The sequence below is a fragment of the Callionymus lyra genome, chromosome 10 (genome assembly GCF_982586985.1).
Source record: "Callionymus lyra chromosome 10, fCalLyr1.hap1.1, whole genome shotgun sequence".
NCBI classification, from domain to species: domain Eukaryota; kingdom Metazoa; phylum Chordata; class Actinopteri; order Syngnathiformes; family Callionymidae; genus Callionymus; species Callionymus lyra.
Window position 1 is genome coordinate 17653820 of NC_141827.1, and position 18626 is coordinate 17672445.

The 18626-nt window shown below is 44.1% G+C and overlaps 2 protein-coding genes and 72 non-coding genes across 75 annotated transcripts in view; 73 read left to right on the top strand and 1 right to left on the bottom strand.

Annotated features, from left to right (window-relative positions):
- zbtb40 (zinc finger and BTB domain containing 40) overlaps positions 1–18626 on the top strand; it is a 390649-nt gene that overhangs the window by 165167 nt on the left and 206856 nt on the right. The window lies entirely within an intron of this gene.
- Positions 1–18626, bottom strand: part of fgd5a (FYVE, RhoGEF and PH domain containing 5a) — an 89758-nt gene that overhangs the window by 13441 nt on the left and 57691 nt on the right. The window lies entirely within an intron of this gene.
- On the top strand, positions 180–251 carry trnae-cuc (transfer RNA glutamic acid (anticodon CUC)). The gene has a single exon. It is a non-coding gene; the product is annotated as a tRNA-Glu (tRNA).
- Positions 352–423, top strand: trnae-uuc (transfer RNA glutamic acid (anticodon UUC)). Its single transcript has one exon. It is a non-coding gene; the product is annotated as a tRNA-Glu (tRNA).
- trnae-cuc (transfer RNA glutamic acid (anticodon CUC)) lies at positions 619–690 on the top strand. Its single transcript has one exon. It is a non-coding gene; the product is annotated as a tRNA-Glu (tRNA).
- Positions 791–862, top strand: trnae-uuc (transfer RNA glutamic acid (anticodon UUC)). Its single transcript has one exon. It is a non-coding gene; the product is annotated as a tRNA-Glu (tRNA).
- On the top strand, positions 1173–1244 carry trnae-cuc (transfer RNA glutamic acid (anticodon CUC)). The gene has a single exon. It is a non-coding gene; the product is annotated as a tRNA-Glu (tRNA).
- Positions 1345–1416, top strand: trnae-uuc (transfer RNA glutamic acid (anticodon UUC)). Its single transcript has one exon. It is a non-coding gene; the product is annotated as a tRNA-Glu (tRNA).
- On the top strand, positions 1666–1737 carry trnae-cuc (transfer RNA glutamic acid (anticodon CUC)). The gene has a single exon. It is a non-coding gene; the product is annotated as a tRNA-Glu (tRNA).
- trnae-cuc (transfer RNA glutamic acid (anticodon CUC)) lies at positions 1838–1909 on the top strand. The gene has a single exon. It is a non-coding gene; the product is annotated as a tRNA-Glu (tRNA).
- Positions 2158–2229, top strand: trnae-cuc (transfer RNA glutamic acid (anticodon CUC)). The gene has a single exon. It is a non-coding gene; the product is annotated as a tRNA-Glu (tRNA).
- On the top strand, positions 2330–2401 carry trnae-uuc (transfer RNA glutamic acid (anticodon UUC)). Its single transcript has one exon. It is a non-coding gene; the product is annotated as a tRNA-Glu (tRNA).
- On the top strand, positions 2651–2722 carry trnae-cuc (transfer RNA glutamic acid (anticodon CUC)). Its single transcript has one exon. It is a non-coding gene; the product is annotated as a tRNA-Glu (tRNA).
- On the top strand, positions 3090–3161 carry trnae-cuc (transfer RNA glutamic acid (anticodon CUC)). The gene has a single exon. It is a non-coding gene; the product is annotated as a tRNA-Glu (tRNA).
- Positions 3261–3332, top strand: trnae-cuc (transfer RNA glutamic acid (anticodon CUC)). The gene has a single exon. It is a non-coding gene; the product is annotated as a tRNA-Glu (tRNA).
- trnae-cuc (transfer RNA glutamic acid (anticodon CUC)) lies at positions 3433–3504 on the top strand. Its single transcript has one exon. It is a non-coding gene; the product is annotated as a tRNA-Glu (tRNA).
- trnae-cuc (transfer RNA glutamic acid (anticodon CUC)) lies at positions 3753–3824 on the top strand. Its single transcript has one exon. It is a non-coding gene; the product is annotated as a tRNA-Glu (tRNA).
- Positions 4192–4263, top strand: trnae-cuc (transfer RNA glutamic acid (anticodon CUC)). Its single transcript has one exon. It is a non-coding gene; the product is annotated as a tRNA-Glu (tRNA).
- On the top strand, positions 4513–4584 carry trnae-cuc (transfer RNA glutamic acid (anticodon CUC)). The gene has a single exon. It is a non-coding gene; the product is annotated as a tRNA-Glu (tRNA).
- On the top strand, positions 4952–5023 carry trnae-cuc (transfer RNA glutamic acid (anticodon CUC)). Its single transcript has one exon. It is a non-coding gene; the product is annotated as a tRNA-Glu (tRNA).
- On the top strand, positions 5124–5195 carry trnae-uuc (transfer RNA glutamic acid (anticodon UUC)). Its single transcript has one exon. It is a non-coding gene; the product is annotated as a tRNA-Glu (tRNA).
- On the top strand, positions 5506–5577 carry trnae-cuc (transfer RNA glutamic acid (anticodon CUC)). Its single transcript has one exon. It is a non-coding gene; the product is annotated as a tRNA-Glu (tRNA).
- On the top strand, positions 5678–5749 carry trnae-uuc (transfer RNA glutamic acid (anticodon UUC)). The gene has a single exon. It is a non-coding gene; the product is annotated as a tRNA-Glu (tRNA).
- trnae-cuc (transfer RNA glutamic acid (anticodon CUC)) lies at positions 5999–6070 on the top strand. Its single transcript has one exon. It is a non-coding gene; the product is annotated as a tRNA-Glu (tRNA).
- trnae-cuc (transfer RNA glutamic acid (anticodon CUC)) lies at positions 6171–6242 on the top strand. Its single transcript has one exon. It is a non-coding gene; the product is annotated as a tRNA-Glu (tRNA).
- trnae-cuc (transfer RNA glutamic acid (anticodon CUC)) lies at positions 6491–6562 on the top strand. Its single transcript has one exon. It is a non-coding gene; the product is annotated as a tRNA-Glu (tRNA).
- On the top strand, positions 6663–6734 carry trnae-uuc (transfer RNA glutamic acid (anticodon UUC)). The gene has a single exon. It is a non-coding gene; the product is annotated as a tRNA-Glu (tRNA).
- trnae-cuc (transfer RNA glutamic acid (anticodon CUC)) lies at positions 6984–7055 on the top strand. The gene has a single exon. It is a non-coding gene; the product is annotated as a tRNA-Glu (tRNA).
- On the top strand, positions 7156–7227 carry trnae-uuc (transfer RNA glutamic acid (anticodon UUC)). The gene has a single exon. It is a non-coding gene; the product is annotated as a tRNA-Glu (tRNA).
- On the top strand, positions 7423–7494 carry trnae-cuc (transfer RNA glutamic acid (anticodon CUC)). The gene has a single exon. It is a non-coding gene; the product is annotated as a tRNA-Glu (tRNA).
- trnae-uuc (transfer RNA glutamic acid (anticodon UUC)) lies at positions 7595–7666 on the top strand. The gene has a single exon. It is a non-coding gene; the product is annotated as a tRNA-Glu (tRNA).
- On the top strand, positions 7977–8048 carry trnae-cuc (transfer RNA glutamic acid (anticodon CUC)). The gene has a single exon. It is a non-coding gene; the product is annotated as a tRNA-Glu (tRNA).
- trnae-uuc (transfer RNA glutamic acid (anticodon UUC)) lies at positions 8149–8220 on the top strand. Its single transcript has one exon. It is a non-coding gene; the product is annotated as a tRNA-Glu (tRNA).
- On the top strand, positions 8470–8541 carry trnae-cuc (transfer RNA glutamic acid (anticodon CUC)). The gene has a single exon. It is a non-coding gene; the product is annotated as a tRNA-Glu (tRNA).
- Positions 8642–8713, top strand: trnae-cuc (transfer RNA glutamic acid (anticodon CUC)). The gene has a single exon. It is a non-coding gene; the product is annotated as a tRNA-Glu (tRNA).
- trnae-cuc (transfer RNA glutamic acid (anticodon CUC)) lies at positions 8962–9033 on the top strand. Its single transcript has one exon. It is a non-coding gene; the product is annotated as a tRNA-Glu (tRNA).
- On the top strand, positions 9133–9204 carry trnae-cuc (transfer RNA glutamic acid (anticodon CUC)). The gene has a single exon. It is a non-coding gene; the product is annotated as a tRNA-Glu (tRNA).
- Positions 9304–9375, top strand: trnae-cuc (transfer RNA glutamic acid (anticodon CUC)). Its single transcript has one exon. It is a non-coding gene; the product is annotated as a tRNA-Glu (tRNA).
- On the top strand, positions 9476–9547 carry trnae-cuc (transfer RNA glutamic acid (anticodon CUC)). Its single transcript has one exon. It is a non-coding gene; the product is annotated as a tRNA-Glu (tRNA).
- On the top strand, positions 9796–9867 carry trnae-cuc (transfer RNA glutamic acid (anticodon CUC)). Its single transcript has one exon. It is a non-coding gene; the product is annotated as a tRNA-Glu (tRNA).
- trnae-cuc (transfer RNA glutamic acid (anticodon CUC)) lies at positions 10235–10306 on the top strand. The gene has a single exon. It is a non-coding gene; the product is annotated as a tRNA-Glu (tRNA).
- Positions 10556–10627, top strand: trnae-cuc (transfer RNA glutamic acid (anticodon CUC)). Its single transcript has one exon. It is a non-coding gene; the product is annotated as a tRNA-Glu (tRNA).
- trnae-cuc (transfer RNA glutamic acid (anticodon CUC)) lies at positions 10995–11066 on the top strand. Its single transcript has one exon. It is a non-coding gene; the product is annotated as a tRNA-Glu (tRNA).
- Positions 11167–11238, top strand: trnae-uuc (transfer RNA glutamic acid (anticodon UUC)). Its single transcript has one exon. It is a non-coding gene; the product is annotated as a tRNA-Glu (tRNA).
- Positions 11549–11620, top strand: trnae-cuc (transfer RNA glutamic acid (anticodon CUC)). Its single transcript has one exon. It is a non-coding gene; the product is annotated as a tRNA-Glu (tRNA).
- On the top strand, positions 11721–11792 carry trnae-uuc (transfer RNA glutamic acid (anticodon UUC)). The gene has a single exon. It is a non-coding gene; the product is annotated as a tRNA-Glu (tRNA).
- trnae-cuc (transfer RNA glutamic acid (anticodon CUC)) lies at positions 12042–12113 on the top strand. The gene has a single exon. It is a non-coding gene; the product is annotated as a tRNA-Glu (tRNA).
- Positions 12214–12285, top strand: trnae-cuc (transfer RNA glutamic acid (anticodon CUC)). The gene has a single exon. It is a non-coding gene; the product is annotated as a tRNA-Glu (tRNA).
- trnae-cuc (transfer RNA glutamic acid (anticodon CUC)) lies at positions 12534–12605 on the top strand. Its single transcript has one exon. It is a non-coding gene; the product is annotated as a tRNA-Glu (tRNA).
- Positions 12706–12777, top strand: trnae-uuc (transfer RNA glutamic acid (anticodon UUC)). Its single transcript has one exon. It is a non-coding gene; the product is annotated as a tRNA-Glu (tRNA).
- trnae-cuc (transfer RNA glutamic acid (anticodon CUC)) lies at positions 13027–13098 on the top strand. The gene has a single exon. It is a non-coding gene; the product is annotated as a tRNA-Glu (tRNA).
- Positions 13199–13270, top strand: trnae-uuc (transfer RNA glutamic acid (anticodon UUC)). The gene has a single exon. It is a non-coding gene; the product is annotated as a tRNA-Glu (tRNA).
- On the top strand, positions 13466–13537 carry trnae-cuc (transfer RNA glutamic acid (anticodon CUC)). The gene has a single exon. It is a non-coding gene; the product is annotated as a tRNA-Glu (tRNA).
- trnae-uuc (transfer RNA glutamic acid (anticodon UUC)) lies at positions 13638–13709 on the top strand. The gene has a single exon. It is a non-coding gene; the product is annotated as a tRNA-Glu (tRNA).
- Positions 14020–14091, top strand: trnae-cuc (transfer RNA glutamic acid (anticodon CUC)). Its single transcript has one exon. It is a non-coding gene; the product is annotated as a tRNA-Glu (tRNA).
- Positions 14192–14263, top strand: trnae-uuc (transfer RNA glutamic acid (anticodon UUC)). The gene has a single exon. It is a non-coding gene; the product is annotated as a tRNA-Glu (tRNA).
- trnae-cuc (transfer RNA glutamic acid (anticodon CUC)) lies at positions 14513–14584 on the top strand. The gene has a single exon. It is a non-coding gene; the product is annotated as a tRNA-Glu (tRNA).
- Positions 14685–14756, top strand: trnae-cuc (transfer RNA glutamic acid (anticodon CUC)). The gene has a single exon. It is a non-coding gene; the product is annotated as a tRNA-Glu (tRNA).
- Positions 15005–15076, top strand: trnae-cuc (transfer RNA glutamic acid (anticodon CUC)). The gene has a single exon. It is a non-coding gene; the product is annotated as a tRNA-Glu (tRNA).
- On the top strand, positions 15177–15248 carry trnae-uuc (transfer RNA glutamic acid (anticodon UUC)). The gene has a single exon. It is a non-coding gene; the product is annotated as a tRNA-Glu (tRNA).
- Positions 15497–15568, top strand: trnae-cuc (transfer RNA glutamic acid (anticodon CUC)). The gene has a single exon. It is a non-coding gene; the product is annotated as a tRNA-Glu (tRNA).
- On the top strand, positions 15669–15740 carry trnae-cuc (transfer RNA glutamic acid (anticodon CUC)). Its single transcript has one exon. It is a non-coding gene; the product is annotated as a tRNA-Glu (tRNA).
- On the top strand, positions 15841–15912 carry trnae-uuc (transfer RNA glutamic acid (anticodon UUC)). Its single transcript has one exon. It is a non-coding gene; the product is annotated as a tRNA-Glu (tRNA).
- On the top strand, positions 16162–16233 carry trnae-cuc (transfer RNA glutamic acid (anticodon CUC)). The gene has a single exon. It is a non-coding gene; the product is annotated as a tRNA-Glu (tRNA).
- trnae-cuc (transfer RNA glutamic acid (anticodon CUC)) lies at positions 16334–16405 on the top strand. Its single transcript has one exon. It is a non-coding gene; the product is annotated as a tRNA-Glu (tRNA).
- trnae-cuc (transfer RNA glutamic acid (anticodon CUC)) lies at positions 16506–16577 on the top strand. Its single transcript has one exon. It is a non-coding gene; the product is annotated as a tRNA-Glu (tRNA).
- Positions 16826–16897, top strand: trnae-cuc (transfer RNA glutamic acid (anticodon CUC)). Its single transcript has one exon. It is a non-coding gene; the product is annotated as a tRNA-Glu (tRNA).
- trnae-uuc (transfer RNA glutamic acid (anticodon UUC)) lies at positions 16998–17069 on the top strand. Its single transcript has one exon. It is a non-coding gene; the product is annotated as a tRNA-Glu (tRNA).
- trnae-cuc (transfer RNA glutamic acid (anticodon CUC)) lies at positions 17319–17390 on the top strand. Its single transcript has one exon. It is a non-coding gene; the product is annotated as a tRNA-Glu (tRNA).
- trnae-uuc (transfer RNA glutamic acid (anticodon UUC)) lies at positions 17491–17562 on the top strand. Its single transcript has one exon. It is a non-coding gene; the product is annotated as a tRNA-Glu (tRNA).
- Positions 17758–17829, top strand: trnae-cuc (transfer RNA glutamic acid (anticodon CUC)). The gene has a single exon. It is a non-coding gene; the product is annotated as a tRNA-Glu (tRNA).
- trnae-uuc (transfer RNA glutamic acid (anticodon UUC)) lies at positions 17930–18001 on the top strand. The gene has a single exon. It is a non-coding gene; the product is annotated as a tRNA-Glu (tRNA).
- On the top strand, positions 18312–18383 carry trnae-cuc (transfer RNA glutamic acid (anticodon CUC)). Its single transcript has one exon. It is a non-coding gene; the product is annotated as a tRNA-Glu (tRNA).
- trnae-uuc (transfer RNA glutamic acid (anticodon UUC)) lies at positions 18484–18555 on the top strand. The gene has a single exon. It is a non-coding gene; the product is annotated as a tRNA-Glu (tRNA).

Sequence of the window (18626 nt, forward strand, 5' to 3'; positions counted from 1 at the left end):
AGTCAGAGCGTTAATGATGTTCTAGCTGTTGGAATCTGGCACTCTCGCTGCCCTGGCCCAGTTTTGATTCGCGGTCTGATTCTGCCACTTAAAACTTAACTGCATATCATTTTTGAAATGTAAAAATTCAGGCAATCGGAAACGCTTAGTGACTTTCTAACAAAGAAACATACACAGCATCCCTGATGGTCTAGTGGTTAGGATCCGGCGCTCTCACCGCCGTGGCCCGGGTTCGATTCCCGGTCAGGGAATCTGATTTTGCCACTTTAAACTTAATACATATCTCTTAAAAATGTAAACATTCAGTTAATTGGATACACTTACTGACTTTCAAATACCTAAACACAGTCATCCCTGATGGTCTAGTGGTTAGGATCCGGCGCTTTCACCGCCGTGGCCCGGGTTCGATTCCCGGTCTGGGAATCTGATTATGCTACTTGAAACTTAAGTGCAATTGGCTACACTCATTGGGATCTGGAGCTCTCGCTGCCTTGGCCCAGTTCTGATTCGCGGTCTGATTCTGCCACTTAAAACTTAACTGCATATCATTTTTGAAATTTAAAAATTCAGGCAATCGGAAACGCTTAGTGACTTTCTAACAAAGAAACATACACAGCATCCCTGATGGTCTAGTGGTTAGGATCCGGCGCTCTCACCGCCGTGGCCCGGGTTCGATTCCCGGTCAGGGAATCTGATTTTGCCACTTTAAACTTAATACATATCTCTTAAAAATGTAACCATTCAGTTAATTGGGTACATTTACTGACTTTCTGATAACTAAACACAGTCATCCCTGATGGTCTAGTGGTTAGGATCCGGCGCTTTCACTGCCGTGGCCGGGGTTCGATTCCCGGTCAGGGAATCTGATTTTGCCACTTTAAACTTAATACAACCCGGCCCGGGTTCGATTCCCGCTCTGGGAATCTGATTATGCTACTTGAAATTTAAGTGCAATTGGCTACACTCAGTGACTTTCTAACACCCAAAACTATCAGTCAGAGCATTAATGATGTTCTAGCTGTTGGAATCTGGCACTCTCGCTGCCCTGGCCCAGTTTTGATTCGCGGTCTGATTCTGCCACTTAAAACTTAACTGCATATCATTTTTGAAATTTAAAAATTCAGGCAATCGGAAACGCTTAGTGACTTTCTAACAAAGAAACATACACAGCATCCCTGATGGTCTAGTGGTTAGGATCCGGCGCTCTCACCGCCGTGGCCCGGGTTCGATTCCCGGTCAGGGAATCTGATTTTGCCACTTTAAACTTAATACATATCTCTTAAAAATGTAACCATTCAGTTAATTGGGTACATTTATTGACTTTCTGATAACTAAACACAGTCATCCCTGATGGTCTAGTGGTTAGGATCCGGCGCTTTCACCGCCGTGGCCCGGGTTCGATTCCCGGTCTGGGAATCTGATTATGCTACTTGAAACTTAAGTGCAATTGGCTACACTCAGTGACTTTCTAACACCCAAAACTATCAGTCAGAGCATTAATTATGTTCTAGCTGTTGGAATCTGGCACTCTCGCTGCCCTGGCCCAGTTTTGATTCGCGGTCTGATTCTGCCACTTAAAACTTAACTGCATATCATTTTTGAAATTTAAAAATTCAGGCAATCGGAAACGCTTAGTGACTTTCTAACAAAGAAACATACACAGCATCCCTGATGGTCTAGTGGTTAGGATCCGGCGCTCTCACCGCCGTGGCCCGGGTTCGATTCCCGGTCAGGGAATCTGATTTTGCCACTTTAAACTTAATACATATCTCTTAAAAATGTAAACATTCAGTTAATTTGGTACATTTACTGACTTTCTGATAGCTAAACACAGTCATCCCTGATGGTCTAGTGGTTAGGATCCGGCGCTCTCACCGCCGTGGCCCGGGTTCGATTCCCGGTCTGGGAATCTGATTATGCTACTTGAAACTTAAGTGCAATTGGCTACACTCAGTGACTTTCTAACACCCAAAACTATCAGTCAGAGCATTAATGATGTTCTAGCTGTTGGAATCTGGCGCTCTCACTGCCTTGGCCCAGTTCTGATTCGCAGTCTGATTCTGCCACTTAAAACTTAACTGCATACCATTTTTGAAATTTAAAATTCAGGCAATCGGAAACGCTTAGTGACTTTCTAACAAAGAAACAAACACAGCATCCCTGATGGTCTAGTGGTTAGGATCCGGCGCTCTCACCGCCGTGGCCCGGGTTCGATTCCCGGTCAGGGAATCTGATTTTGCCACTTTAAACTTAATACATATCTCTTAAAAATGTAAACATTCAGTTAATTGGATACACTTACTGACTTTCAAATACCTATACACAGTCATCCCTGATGGTCTAGTGGTTAGGATCCGGCGCTTTCACCGCCGTGGCCTGGGTTCGATTCCCGGTCTGGGAATCTGATTATGCTACTTGAAACTTAAGTGCAATTGGCTACACTCAGTGACTTTCTAACACCCAAAACTATCAGTCAGAGCGTTAATGATGTTCTAGCTGTTGGAATCTGGCACTCTCGCTGCCCTGGCCCAGTTTTGATTCGCGGTCTGATTCTGCCACTTAAAACTTAACTGCATATCATTTTTGAAATGTAAAAATTCAGGCAATCGGAAACGCTTAGTGACTTTCTAACAAAGAAACATACACAGCATCCCTGATGGTCTAGTGGTTAGGATCCGGCGCTCTCACCGCCGTGGCCCTGGTTCGATTCCCGGTCAGGGAATCTGATTTTGCCACTTTAAACTTAATACATATCTCTTAAAAATGTAAACATTCAGTTAATTGGATACACTTACTGACTTTCAAATACCTAAACACAGTCATCCCTGATGGTCTAGCGGTTAGGATCCGGCGCTTTCACCGCCGTGGCCCTTGTTCGATTCCCGGTCTGGGAATCTGATTATGCTACTTGAAACTTAAGTGCAATTGGCTACACTCATTGGGATCTGGAGCTCTCACTGCCTTGGCCCAGTTCTGATTCGCGGTCTGATTCTGCCACTTAAAACTTAACTGCATATCATTTTTGAAATTTAAAAATTCAGGCAATCGGAAACGCTTAGTGACTTTCTAACAAAGAAACATACACAGCATCCCTGATGGTCTAGTGGTTAGGATCCGGCGCTCTCACCGCCGTGGCCCGGGTTCGATTCCCGGTCAGGGAATCTGATTTTGCCACTTTAAACTTAATACATATCTCTTAAAAATGTAAACATTCAGTTATTTGGATACACTTACTGACTTTCAAATACCTAAACACAGTATCCCTGATGGTCTAGTGGTTAGGATCCGGCGCTCTCACCGCCGTGGCCCGGGTTCGATTCCCGGTCAGGGAATCTGATTTTGCCACTTTAAACTTAATACATATCTCTTAAAAATGTAAACATTCAGTTAATTTGGTACATTTACTGACTTTCTGATAGCTAAACACAGTCATCCCTGATGGTCTAGTGGTTAGGATCCGGCGCTCTCACCTCCGTGGCCCGGGTTCGATTCCCGGTCTGGGAATCTGATTATGCTACTTGAAATTTAAGTGCAATTGGCTACACTCAGTGACTTTCTAACACCCAAAACTATCAGTCAGAGCATTAATGATGTTCTAGCTGTTGGAATCTGGCGCTCTCACTGCCTTGGCCCAGTTCTGATTTGCAGTCTGATTCTGCCACTTAAAACTTAACTGCATACCATTTTTGAAATTTAAAATTCAGGCAATCGGAAACGCTTAGTGACTTTCTAACAAAGAAACATACACAGCATCCCTGATGGTCTAGTGGTTAGGATCCGGCGCTCTCACCGCCGTGGCCCGGGTTCGATTCCCGGTCAGGGAATCTGATTTTGCCACTTTAAACTTAATACATATCTCTTAAAAATGTAACCATTCAGTTAATTGGGTACATTTATTGACTTTCTGATAACTAAACACAGTCATCCCTGATGGTCTAGTGGTTAGGATCCGGCGCTTTCACCGCCGTGGCCCTTGTTCGATTCCCGGTCTGGGAATCTGATTATGCTACTTGAAACTTAAGTGCAATTGGCTACACTCATTGGGATCTGGAGCTCTCACTGCCTTGGCCCAGTTCTGATTCGCGGTCTGATTCTGCCACTTAAAACTTAACTGCATATCATTTTTGAAATTTAAAAATTCAGGCAATCGGAAACGCTTAGTGACTTTCTAACAAAGAAACATACACAGCATCCCTGATGGTCTAGTGGTTAGGATCCGGCGCTCTCACCGCCGTGGCCCGGGTTCGATTCCAGGTCTGGGAATCTGATTATGCTACTTGAAACTTAAGTGCAATTGGCTACACTCAGTGACTTTCTAACACCCAAAACTATCAGTCAGAGCATTAATGATGTTCTAGCTGTTGGAATCTGGCACTCTCGCTGCCCTGGCCCAGTTTTGATTTGCGGTCTGATTCTGCCACTTAAAACTTAACTGCATATCATTTTTGAAATTTAAAAATTCAGGCAATCGGAAACGCTTAGTGACTTTCTAACAAAGAAACATACACAGCATCCCTGATGGTCTAGTGGTTAGGATCCGGCGCTCTCACCGCCGTGGCCCGGGTTCCATTCCCGGTCAGGGTATCTGATTTTGCCACTTTAAACTTAATACATATCTCTTAAAAATGTAAACATTCAGTTAATTGGATACACTTACTGACTTTCAAATACCTAAACACAGTCATCCCTGATGGTCTAGCGGTTAGGATCCGGCGCTTTCACCGCCGTGGCCCTTGTTCGATTCCCGGTCTGGGAATCTGATTATGCTACTTGAAACTTAAGTGCAATTGGCTACACTCATTGGGATCTGGAGCTCTCACTGCCTTGGCCCAGTTCTGATTCGCGGTCTGATTCTGCCACTTAAAACTTAACTGCATATCATTTTTGAAATTTAAAAATTCAGGCAATCGGAAACGCTTAGTGACTTTCTAACAAAGAAACATACACAGCATCCCTGATGGTCTAGTGGTTAGGATCCGGCGCTCTCACCGCCGTGGCCCGGGTTCGATTCCCGGTCAGGGAATCTGATTTTGCCACTTTAAACTTAATACATATCTCTTAAAAATGTAACCATTCAGTTAATTGGGTACATTTATTGACTTTCTGATAACTAAACACAGTCATCCCTGATGGTCTAGTGGTTAGGATCCGGCGCTTTCACCGCTGTGGCCGGGGTTCGATTCCCGGTCAGGGAATCTGATTTTGCCACTTTAAACTTAATACAACCCGGCCCGGGTTCGATTCCCGCTCTGGGAATCTGATTATGCTACTTGAAATTTAAGTGCAATTGGCTACACTCAGTGACTTTCTAACACCCAAAACTATCAGTCAGAGCATTAATGATGTTCTAGCTGTTGGAATCTGGCACTCTCGCTGCCCTGGCCCAGTTTTGATTCGCGGTCTGATTCTGCCACTTAAAACTTAACTGCATATCATTTTTGAAATTTAAAAATTCAGGCAATCGGAAACGCTTAGTGACTTTCTAACAAAGAAACATACACAGCATCCCTGATGGTCTAGTGGTTAGGATCCGGCGCTCTCACCGCCGTGGCCCGGGTTCGATTCCCGGTCAGGGAATCTGATTTTGCCACTTTAAACTTAATACATATCTCTTAAAAATGTAACCATTCAGTTAATTGGGTACATTTATTGACTTTCTGATAACTAAACACAGTCATCCCTGATGGTCTAGTGGTTAGGATCCGGCGCTTTCACCGCCGTGGCCCGGGTTCGATTCCCGGTCTGGGAATCTGATTATGCTACTTGAAACTTAAGTGCAATTGGCTACACTCAGTGACTTTCTAACACCCAAAACTATCAGTCAGAGCATTAATTATGTTCTAGCTGTTGGAATCTGGCACTCTCGCTGCCCTGGCCCAGTTTTGATTCGCGGTCTGATTCTGCCACTTAAAACTTAACTGCATATCATTTTTGAAATTTAAAAATTCAGGCAATCGGAAACGCTTAGTGACTTTCTAACAAAGAAACATACACAGCATCCCTGATGGTCTAGTGGTTAGGATCCGGCGCTCTCACCGCCGTGGCCCGGGTTCGATTCCCGGTCAGGGAATCTGATTTTGCCACTTTAAACTTAATACATATCTCTTAAAAATGTAAACATTCAGTTAATTTGGTACATTTACTGACTTTCTGATAGCTAAACACAGTCATCCCTGATGGTCTAGTGGTTAGGATCCGGCGCTCTCACCGCCGTGGCCCGGGTTCGATTCCCGGTCTGGGAATCTGATTATGCTACTTGAAACTTAAGTGCAATTGGCTACACTCAGTGACTTTCTAACACCCAAAACTATCAGTCAGAGCATTAATGATGTTCTAGCTGTTGGAATCTGGCGCTCTCACTGCCTTGGCCCAGTTCTGATTCGCAGTCTGATTCTGCCACTTAAAACTTAACTGCATACCATTTTTGAAATTTAAAATTCAGGCAATCGGAAACGCTTAGTGACTTTCTAACAAAGAAACAAACACAGCATCCCTGATGGTCTAGTGGTTAGGATCCGGCGCTCTCACCGCCGTGGCCCGGGTTCGATTCCCGGTCAGGGAATCTGATTTTGCCACTTTAAACTTAATACATATCTCTTAAAAATGTAAACATTCAGTTAATTGGATACACTTACTGACTTTCAAATACCTAAACACAGTCATCCCTGATGGTCTAGTGGTTAGGATCCGGCGCTTTCACCGCCGTGGCCTGGGTTCGATTCCCGGTCTGGGAATCTGATTATGCTACTTGAAACTTAAGTGCAATTGGCTACACTCAGTGACTTTCTAACACCCAAAACTATCAGTCAGAGCGTTAATGATGTTCTAGCTGTTGGAATCTGGCACTCTCGCTGCCCTGGCCCAGTTTTGATTCGCGGTCTGATTCTGCCACTTAAAACTTAACTGCATATCATTTTTGAAATGTAAAAATTCAGGCAATCGGAAACGCTTAGTGACTTTCTAACAAAGAAACATACACAGCATCCCTGATGGTCTAGTGGTTAGGATCCGGCGCTCTCACCGCCGTGGCCCGGGTTCGATTCCCGGTCAGGGAATCTGATTTTGCCACTTTAAACTTAATACATATCTCTTAAAAATGTAAACATTCAGTTAATTGGATACACTTACTGACTTTCAAATACCTAAACACAGTCATCCCTGATGGTCTAGTGGTTAGGATCCGGCGCTTTCACCGCCGTGGCCCGGGTTCGATTCCCGGTCTGGGAATCTGATTATGCTACTTGAAACTTAAGTGCAATTGGCTACACTCATTGGGATCTGGAGCTCTCGCTGCCTTGGCCCAGTTCTGATTCGCGGTCTGATTCTGCCACTTAAAACTTAACTGCATATCATTTTTGAAATTTAAAAATTCAGGCAATCGGAAACGCTTAGTGACTTTCTAACAAAGAAACATACACAGCATCCCTGATGGTCTAGTGGTTAGGATCCGGCGCTCTCACCGCCGTGGCCCGGGTTCGATTCCCGGTCAGGGAATCTGATTTTGCCACTTTAAACTTAATACATATCTCTTAAAAATGTAAACATTCAGTTAATTGGGTACATTTATTGACTTTCTGATAACTAAACACAGTCATCCCTGATGGTCTAGTGGTTAGGATCCGGCGCTTTCACCGCCGTGGCCGGGGTTCGATTCCCGGTCAGGGAATCTGATTTTGCCACTTTAAACTTAATACAACCCGGCCCGGGTTCGATTCCCGCTCTGGGAATCTGATTATGCTACTTGAAATTTAAGTGCAATTGGCTACACTCAGTGACTTTCTAACACCCAAAACTATCAGTCAGAGCATTAATGATGTTCTAGCTGTTGGAATCTGGCACTCTCGCTGCCCTGGCCCAGTTTTGATTCGCGGTCTGATTCTGCCACTTAAAACTTAACTGCATATCATTTTTGAAATTTAAAAATTCAGGCAATCGGAAACGCTTAGTGACTTTCTAACAAAGAAACATACACAGCATCCCTGATGGTCTAGTGGTTAGGATCCGGCGCTCTCACCGCCGTGGCCCGGGTTCGATTCCCGGTCAGGGAATCTGATTTTGCCACTTTAAACTTAATACATATCTCTTAAAAATGTAACCATTCAGTTAATTGGGTACATTTATTGACTTTCTGATAACTAAACACAGTCATCCCTGATGGTCTAGTGGTTAGGATCCGGCGCTTTCACCGCCGTGGCCCGGGTTCGATTCCCGGTCTGGGAATCTGATTATGCTACTTGAAACTTAAGTGCAATTGGCTACACTCAGTGACTTTCTAACACCCAAAACTATCAGTCAGAGCATTAATTATGTTCTAGCTGTTGGAATCTGGCACTCTCGCTGCCCTGGCCCAGTTTTGATTCGCGGTCTGATTCTGCCACTTAAAACTTAACTGCATATCATTTTTGAAATTTAAAAATTCAGGCAATCGGAAACGCTTAGTGACTTTCTAACAAAGAAACATACACAGCATCCCTGATGGTCTAGTGGTTAGGATCCGGCGCTCTCACCGCCGTGGCCCGGGTTCGATTCCCGGTCAGGGAATCTGATTTTGCCACTTTAAACTTAATACATATCTCTTAAAAATGTAAACATTCAGTTAATTTGGTACATTTACTGACTTTCTGATAGCTAAACACAGTCATCCCTGATGGTCTAGTGGTTAGAATCCGGCGCTCTCACCGCCGTGGCCCGGGTTCGATTCCCGGTCTGGGAATCTGATTATGCTACTTGAAACTTAAGTGCAATTGGCTACACTCAGTGACTTTCTAACACCCAAAACTATCAGTCAGAGCATTAATGATGTTCTAGCTGTTGGAATCTGGCGCTCTCACTGCCTTGGCCCAGTTCTGATTCGCAGTCTGATTCTGCCACTTAAAACTTAACTGCATACCATTTTTGAAATTTAAAATTCAGGCAATCGGAAACGCTTAGTGACTTTCTAACAAAGAAACATACACAGCATCCCTGATGGTCTAGTGGTTAGGATCCGGCGCTCTCACCGCCGTGGCCCGGGTTCGATTCCCGGTCAGGGAATCTGATTTTGCCACTTTAAACTTAATACATATCTCTTAAAAATGTAAACATTCAGTTATTTGGATACACTTACTGACTTTCAAATACCTAAACACAGTATCCCTGATGGTCTAGTGGTTAGGATCCGGCGCTCTCACCGCCGTGGCCCGGGTTCGATTCCCGGTCAGGGAATCTGATTTTGCCACTTTAAACTTAATACATATCTCTTAAAAATGTAAACATTCAGTTATTTGGATACACTTACTGACTTTCAAATACCTAAACACAGCATCCCTGATGGTCTAGTGGTTAGGATCCGGCGCTCTCACCGCCGTGGCCCGGGTTCGATTCCCGGTCAGGGAATCTGATTTTGCCACTTTAAACTTAATACATATCTCTTAAAAATGTAAACATTCAGTTAATTTGGTACATTTACTGACTTTCTGATAGCTAAACACAGTCATCCCTGATGGTCTAGTGGTTAGGATCCGGCGCTCTCACCTCCGTGGCCCGGGTTCGATTCCCGGTCTGGGAATCTGATTATGCTACTTGAAATTTAAGTGCAATTGGCTACACTCAGTGACTTTCTAACACCCAAAACTATCAGTCAGAGCATTAATGATGTTCTAGCTGTTGGAATCTGGCGCTCTCACTGCCTTGGCCCAGTTCTGATTTGCAGTCTGATTCTGCCACTTAAAACTTAACTGCATACCATTTTTGAAATTTAAAATTCAGGCAATCGGAAACGCTTAGTGACTTTCTAACAAAGAAACATACACAGCATCCCTGATGGTCTAGTGGTTAGGATCCGGCGCTCTCACCGCCGTGGCCCGGGTTCGATTCCCGGTCAGGGAATCTGATTTTGCCACTTTAAACTTAATACATATCTCTTAAAAATGTAACCATTCAGTTAATTGGGTACATTTATTGACTTTCTGATAACTAAACACAGTCATCCCTGATGGTCTAGTGGTTAGGATCCGGCGCTTTCACCGCCGTGGCCCTTGTTCGATTCCCGGTCTGGGAATCTGATTATGCTACTTGAAACTTAAGTGCAATTGGCTACACTCATTGGGATCTGGAGCTCTCACTGCCTTGGCCCAGTTCTGATTCGCGGTCTGATTCTGCCACTTAAAACTTAACTGCATATCATTTTTGAAATTTAAAAATTCAGGCAATCGGAAACGCTTAGTGACTTTCTAACAAAGAAACATACACAGCATCCCTGATGGTCTAGTGGTTAGGATCCGGCGCTCTCACCGCCGTGGCCCGGGTTCGATTCCAGGTCTGGGAATCTGATTATGCTACTTGAAACTTAAGTGCAATTGGCTACACTCAGTGACTTTCTAACACCCAAAACTATCAGTCAGAGCATTAATGATGTTCTAGCTGTTGGAATCTGGCACTCTCGCTGCCCTGGCCCAGTTTTGATTTGCGGTCTGATTCTGCCACTTAAAACTTAACTGCATATCATTTTTGAAATTTAAAAATTCAGGCAATCGGAAACGCTTAGTGACTTTCTAACAAAGAAACATACACAGCATCCCTGATGGTCTAGTGGTTAGGATCCGGCGCTCTCACCGCCGTGGCCCGGGTTCCATTCCCGGTCAGGGTATCTGATTTTGCCACTTTAAACTTAATACATATCTCTTAAAAATGTAAACATTCAGTTAATTGGATACACTTACTGACTTTCAAATACCTAAACACAGTCATCCCTGATGGTCTAGCGGTTAGGATCCGGCGCTTTCACCGCCGTGGCCCTTGTTCGATTCCCGGTCTGGGAATCTGATTATGCTACTTGAAACTTAAGTGCAATTGGCTACACTCATTGGGATCTGGAGCTCTCACTGCCTTGGCCCAGTTCTGATTCGCGGTCTGATTCTGCCACTTAAAACTTAACTGCATATCATTTTTGAAATTTAAAAATTCAGGCAATCGGAAACGCTTAGTGACTTTCTAACAAAGAAACATACACAGCATCCCTGATGGTCTAGTGGTTAGGATCCGGCGCTCTCACCGCCGTGGCCCGGGTTCGATTCCCGGTCAGGGAATCTGATTTTGCCACTTTAAACTTAATACATATCTCTTAAAAATGTAACCATTCAGTTAATTGGGTACATTTATTGACTTTCTGATAACTAAACACAGTCATCCCTGATGGTCTAGTGGTTAGGATCCGGCGCTTTCACCGCTGTGGCCGGGGTTCGATTCCCGGTCAGGGAATCTGATTTTGCCACTTTAAACCTTATACAACCCGGCCCGGGTTCGATTCCCGCTCTGGGAATCTGATTATGCTACTTGAAATTTAAGTGCAATTGGCTACACTCAGTGACTTTCTAACACCCAAAACTATCAGTCAGAGCATTAATGATGTTCTAGCTGTTGGAATCTGGCACTCTCGCTGCCCTGGCCCAGTTTTGATTCGCGGTCTGATTCTGCCACTTAAAACTTAACTGCATATCATTTTTGAAATTTAAAAATTCAGGCAATCGGAAACGCTTAGTGACTTTCTAACAAAGAAACATACACAGCATCCCTGATGGTCTAGTGGTTAGGATCCGGCGCTCTCACCGCCGTGGCCCGGGTTCGATTCCCGGTCAGGGAATCTGATTTTGCCACTTTAAACTTAATACATATCTCTTAAAAATGTAACCATTCAGTTAATTGGGTACATTTATTGACTTTCTGATAACTAAACACAGTCATCCCTGATGGTCTAGTGGTTAGGATCCGGCGCTTTCACCGCCGTGGCCCGGGTTCGATTCCCGGTCTGGGAATCTGATTATGCTACTTGAAACTTAAGTGCAATTGGCTACACTCAGTGACTTTCTAACACCCAAAACTATCAGTCAGAGCATTAATTATGTTCTAGCTGTTGGAATCTGGCACTCTCGCTGCCCTGGCCCAGTTTTGATTCGCGGTCTGATTCTGCCACTTAAAACTTAACTGCATATCATTTTTGAAATTTAAAAATTCAGGCAATCGGAAACGCTTAGTGACTTTCTAACAAAGAAACATACACAGCATCCCTGATGGTCTAGTGGTTAGGATCCGGCGCTCTCACCGCCGTGGCCCGGGTTCGATTCCCGGTCAGGGAATCTGATTTTGCCACTTTAAACTTAATACATATCTCTTAAAAATGTAAACATTCAGTTAATTTGGTACATTTACTGACTTTCTGATAGCTAAACACAGTCATCCCTGATGGTCTAGTGGTTAGGATCCGGCGCTCTCACCGCCGTGGCCCGGGTTCGATTCCCGGTCTGGGAATCTGATTATGCTACTTGAAACTTAAGTGCAATTGGCTACACTCAGTGACTTTCTAACACCCAAAACTATCAGTCAGAGCATTAATGATGTTCTAGCTGTTGGAATCTGGCGCTCTCACTGCCTTGGCCCAGTTCTGATTCGCAGTCTGATTCTGCCACTTAAAACTTAACTGCATACCATTTTTGAAATTTAAAATTCAGGCAATCGGAAACGCTTAGTGACTTTCTAACAAAGAAACAAACACAGCATCCCTGATGGTCTAGTGGTTAGGATCCGGCGCTCTCACCGCCGTGGCCCGGGTTCGATTCCCGGTCAGGGAATCTGATTTTGCCACTTTAAACTTAATACATATCTCTTAAAAATGTAAACATTCAGTTAATTGGATACACTTACTGACTTTCAAATACCTAAACACAGTCATCCCTGATGGTCTAGTGGTTAGGATCCGGCGCTTTCACCGCCGTGGCCTGGGTTCGATTCCCGGTCTGGGAATCTGATTATGCTACTTGAAACTTAAGTGCAATTGGCTACACTCAGTGACTTTCTAACACCCAAAACTATCAGTCAGAGCGTTAATGATGTTCTAGCTGTTGGAATCTGGCACTCTCGCTGCCCTGGCCCAGTTTTGATTCGCGGTCTGATTCTGCCACTTAAAACTTAACTGCATATCATTTTTGAAATGTAAAAATTCAGGCAATCGGAAACGCTTAGTGACTTTCTAACAAAGAAACATACACAGCATCCCTGATGGTCTAGTGGTTAGGATCCGGCGCTCTCACCGCCGTGGCCCGGGTTCGATTCCCGGTCAGGGAATCTGATTTTGCCACTTTAAACTTAATACATATCTCTTAAAAATGTAAACATTCAGTTAATTGGATACACTTACTGACTTTCAAATACCTAAACACAGTCATCCCTGATGGTCTAGTGGTTAGGATCCGGCGCTTTCACCGCCGTGGCCCGGGTTCGATTCCCGGTCTGGGAATCTGATTATGCTACTTGAAACTTAAGTGCAATTGGCTACACTCATTGGGATCTGGAGCTCTCGCTGCCTTGGCCCAGTTCTGATTCGCGGTCTGATTCTGCCACTTAAAACTTAACTGCATATCATTTTTGAAATTTAAAAATTCAGGCAATCGGAAACGCTTAGTGACTTTCTAACAAAGAAACATACACAGCATCCCTGATGGTCTAGTGGTTAGGATCCGGCGCTCTCACCGCCGTGGCCCGGGTTCGATTCCCGGTCAGGGAATCTGATTTTGCCACTTTAAACTTAATACATATCTCTTAAAAATGTAAACATTCAGTTAATTGGGTACATTTATTGACTTTCTGATAACTAAACACAGTCATCCCTGATGGTCTAGTGGTTAGGATCCGGCGCTTTCACCGCCGTGGCCGGGGTTCGATTCCCGGTCAGGGAATCTGATTTTGCCACTTTAAACTTAATACAACCCGGCCCGGGTTCGATTCCCGCTCTGGGAATCTGATTATGCTACTTGAAATTTAAGTGCAATTGGCTACACTCAGTGACTTTCTAACACCCAAAACTATCAGTCAGAGCATTAATGATGTTCTAGCTGTTGGAATCTGGCACTCTCGCTGCCCTGGCCCAGTTTTGATTCGCGGTCTGATTCTGCCACTTAAAACTTAACTGCATATCATTTTTGAAATTTAAAAATTCAGGCAATCGGAAACGCTTAGTGACTTTCTAACAAAGAAACATACACAGCATCCCTGATGGTCTAGTGGTTAGGATCCGGCGCTCTCACCGCCGTGGCCCGGGTTCGATTCCCGGTCAGGGAATCTGATTTTGCCACTTTAAACTTAATACATATCTCTTAAAAATGTAACCATTCAGTTAATTGGGTACATTTATTGACTTTCTGATAACTAAACACAGTCATCCCTGATGGTCTAGTGGTTAGGATCCGGCGCTTTCACCGCCGTGGCCCGGGTTCGATTCCCGGTCTGGGAATCTGATTATGCTACTTGAAACTTAAGTGCAATTGGCTACACTCAGTGACTTTCTAACACCCAAAACTATCAGTCAGAGCATTAATTATGTTCTAGCTGTTGGAATCTGGCACTCTCGCTGCCCTGGCCCAGTTTTGATTCGCGGTCTGATTCTGCCACTTAAAACTTAACTGCATATCATTTTTGAAATTTAAAAATTCAGGCAATCGGAAACGCTTAGTGACTTTCTAACAAAGAAACATACACAGCATCCCTGATGGTCTAGTGGTTAGGATCCGGCGCTCTCACCGCCGTGGCCCGGGTTCGATTCCCGGTCAGGGAATCTGATTTTGCCACTTTAAACTTAATACATATCTCTTAAAAATGTAAACATTCAGTTAATTTGGTACATTTACTGACTTTCTGATAGCTAAACACAGTCATCCCTGATGGTCTAGTGGTTAGAATCCGGCGCTCTCACCGCCGTGGCCCGGGTTCGATTCCCGGTCTGGGAATCTGATTATGCTACTTGAAACTTAAGTGCAATTGGCTACACTCAGTGACTTTCTAACACCCAAAACTATCAGTCAGAGCATTAATGATGTTCTAGCTGTTGGAATCTGGCGCTCTCACTGCCTTGGCCCAGTTCTGATTCGCAGTCTGATTCTGCCACTTAAAACTTAACTGCATACCATTTTTGAAATTTAAAATTCAGGCAATCGGAAACGCTTAGTGACTTTCTAACAAAGAAACAAACACAGCATCCCTGATGGTCTAGTGGTTAGGATCCGGCGCTCTCACCGCCGTGGCCCGGGTTCGATTCCCGGTCAGGGAATCTGATTTTGCCACTTTAAACTTAATACATATCTCTTAAAAATGTAAACATTCAGTTAATTGGATACACTTACTGACTTTCAAATACCTAAACACAGTCATCCCTGATGGTCTAGTGGTTAGGATCCGGCGCTTTCACCGCCGTGGCCTGGGTTCGATTCCCGGTCTGGGAATCTGATTATGCTACTTGAAACTTAAGTGCAATTGGCTACACTCAGTGACTTTCTAACACCCAAAACTATCAGTCAGAGCATTAATGATGTTCTAGCTGTTGGAATCTGGCGCTCTCACTGCCTTGGCCCAGTTCTGATTCGCAGTCTGATTCTGCCACTTAAAACTTAACTGCATACCATTTTTGAAATTTAAAATTCAGGCAATCGGAAACGCTTAGTGACTTTCTAACAAAGAAACAAACACAGCATCCCTGATGGTCTAGTGGTTAGGATCCGGCGCTCTCACCGCCGTGGCCCGGGTTCGATTCCCGGTCAGGGAATCTGATTTTGCCACTTTAAACTTAATACATATCTCTTAAAAATGTAAACATTCAGTTAATTGGATACACTTACTGACTTTCAAATACCTAAACACAGTCATCCCTGATGGTCTAGTGGTTAGGATCCGGCGCTCTCACCGCCGTGGCCCGGGTTCGATTCCCGGTCAGGGAATCTGATTTTGCCACTTTAAACTTAATACATATCTCTTAAAAATGTAACCATTCAGTTAATTGGGTACATTTATTGACTTTCTGATAACTAAACACAGTCATCCCTGATGGTCTAGTGGTTAGGATCCGGCGCTTTCACCGCCGTGGCCCGGGTTCGATTCCCGGTCTGGGAATCTGATTATGCTACTTGAAACTTAAGTGCAATTGGCTACACTCAGTGACTTTCTAACACCCAAAACTATCAGTCAGAGCATTAATTATGTTCTAGCTGTTGGAATCTGGCACTCTCGCTGCCCTGGCCCAGTTTTGATTCGCGGTCTGATTCTGCCACTTAAAACTTAACTGCATATCATTTTTGAAATTTAAAAATTCAGGCAATCGGAAACGCTTAGTGACTTTCTAACAAAGAAACATACACAGCATCCCTGATGGTCTAGTGGTTAGGATCCGGCGCTCTCACCGCCGTGGCCCGGGTTCGATTCCCGGTCAGGGAATCTGATTTTGCCACTTTAAACTTAATACATATCTCTTAAAAATGTAAACATTCAGTTAATTTGGTACATTTACTGACTTTCTGATAGCTAAACACAGTCATCCCTGATGGTCTAGTGGTTAGGATCCGGCGCTCTCACCGCCGTGGCCCGGGTTCGATTCCCGGTCAGGGAATCTGATTTTGCCACTTTAAACTTAATACATATCTCTTAAAAATGTAAACATTCAGTTAATTTGGTACATTTACTGACTTTCTGATAGCCAAACACAGTCATCCCTGATGGTCTAGTGGTTAGGATCCGGCGCTCTCACCGCCGTGGCCCGGGTTCGATTCCCGGTCTGGGAGTCTGATTATGCTACTTGAAACTTAAGTGCAATTGGCTACACTCAGTGACTTTCTAACACCCAAAACTATCAGTCAGAGCATTAATGATGTTCTAGCTGTTGGAATCTGGCGCTCTCACTGCCTTGGCCCAGTTCTGATTCGCAGTCTGATTCTGCCACTTAAAACTTAACTGCATACCATTTTTGAAATTTAAAATTCAGGCAATCGGAAACGCTTAGTGACTTTCTAACAAAGAAACAAACACAGCATCCCTGATGGTCTAGTGGTTAGGATCCGGCGCTCTCACCGCCGTGGCCCGGGTTCGATTCCCGGTCAGGGAATCTGATTTTGCCACTTTAAACTTAATACATATCTCTTAAAAATGTAAACATTCAGTTAATTGGATACACTTACTGACTTTCAAATACCTAAACACAGTCATCCCTGATGGTCTAGTGGTTAGGATCCGGCGCTTTCACCGCCGTGGCCTGGGTTCGATTCCCGGTCTGGGAATCTGATTATGCTACTTGAAACTTAAGTGCAATTGGCTACACTCAGTGACTTTCTAACACCCAAAACTATCAGTCAGAGCGTTAATGATGTTCTAGCTGTTGGAATCTGGCACTCTCGCTGCCCTGGCCCAGTTTTGATTCGCGGTCTGATTCTGCCACTTAAAACTTAACTGCATATCATTTTTGAAATGTAAAAATTCAGGCAATCGGAAACGCTTAGTGACTTTCTAACAAAGAAACATACACAGCATCCCTGATGGTCTAGTGGTTAGGATCCGGCGCTCTCACCGCCGTGGCCCGGGTTCGATTCCCGGTCAGGGAATCTGATTTTGCCACTTTAAACTTAATACATATCTCTTAAAAATGTAAACATTCAGTTAATTGGATACACTTACTGACTTTCAAATACCTAAACACAGTCATCCCTGATGGTCTAGTGGTTAGGATCCGGCGCTTTCACCGCCGTGGCCCGGGTTCGATTCCCGGTCTGGGAATCTGATTATGCTACTTGAAACTTAAGTGCAATTGGCTACACTCATTGGGATCTGGAGCTCTCGCTGCCTTGGCCCAGTTCTGATTCGCGGTCTGATTCTGCCACTTAAAACTTAACTGCATATCATTTTTGAAATTTAAAAATTCAGGCAATCGGAAACGCTTAGTAACTTTCTAACAAAGAAACATACACAGCATCCCTGATGGTCTAGTGGTTAGGATCCGGCGCTCTCACCGCCGTGGCCCGGGTTCGATTCCCGGTCAGGGAATCTGATTTTGCCACTTTAAACTTAATACATATCTCTTAAAAATGTAAACATTCAGTTAATTGGGTACATTTATTGACTTTCTGATAACTAAACACAGTCATCCCTGATGGTCTAGTGGTTAGGATCCGGCGCTTTCACCGCCGTGGCCGGGGTTCGATTCCCGGTCAGGGAATCTGATTTTGCCACTTTAAACTTAATACAACCCGGCCCGGGTTCGATTCCCGCTCTGGGAATCTGATTATGCTACTTGAAATTTAAGTGCAATTGGCTACACTCAGTGACTTTCTAACACCCAAAACTATCAGTCAGAGCATTAATGATGTTCTAGCTGTTGGAATCTGGCACTCTCGCTGCCCTGGCCCAGTTTTGATTCGCGGTCTGATTCTGCCACTTAAAACTTAACTGCATATCATTTTTGAAATTTAAAAATTCAGGCAATCGGAAACGCTTAGTGACTTTCTAACAAAGAAACATACACAGCATCCCTGATGGTCTAGTGGTTAGGATCCGGCGCTCTCACCGCCGTGGCCCGGGTTCGATTCCCGGTCAGGGAATCTGATTTTGCCACTTTAAACTTAATACATATCTCTTAAAAATGTAACCATTCAGTTAATTGGGTACATTTATTGACTTTCTGATAACTAAACACAGTCATCCCTGATGGTCTAGTGGTTAGGATCCGGCGCTTTCACCACCGTGGCCCGGGTTCGATTCCCGGTCTGGGAATCTGATTATGCTACTTGAAACTTAAGTGCAATTGGCTACACTCAGTGACTTTCTAACACCCAAAACTATCA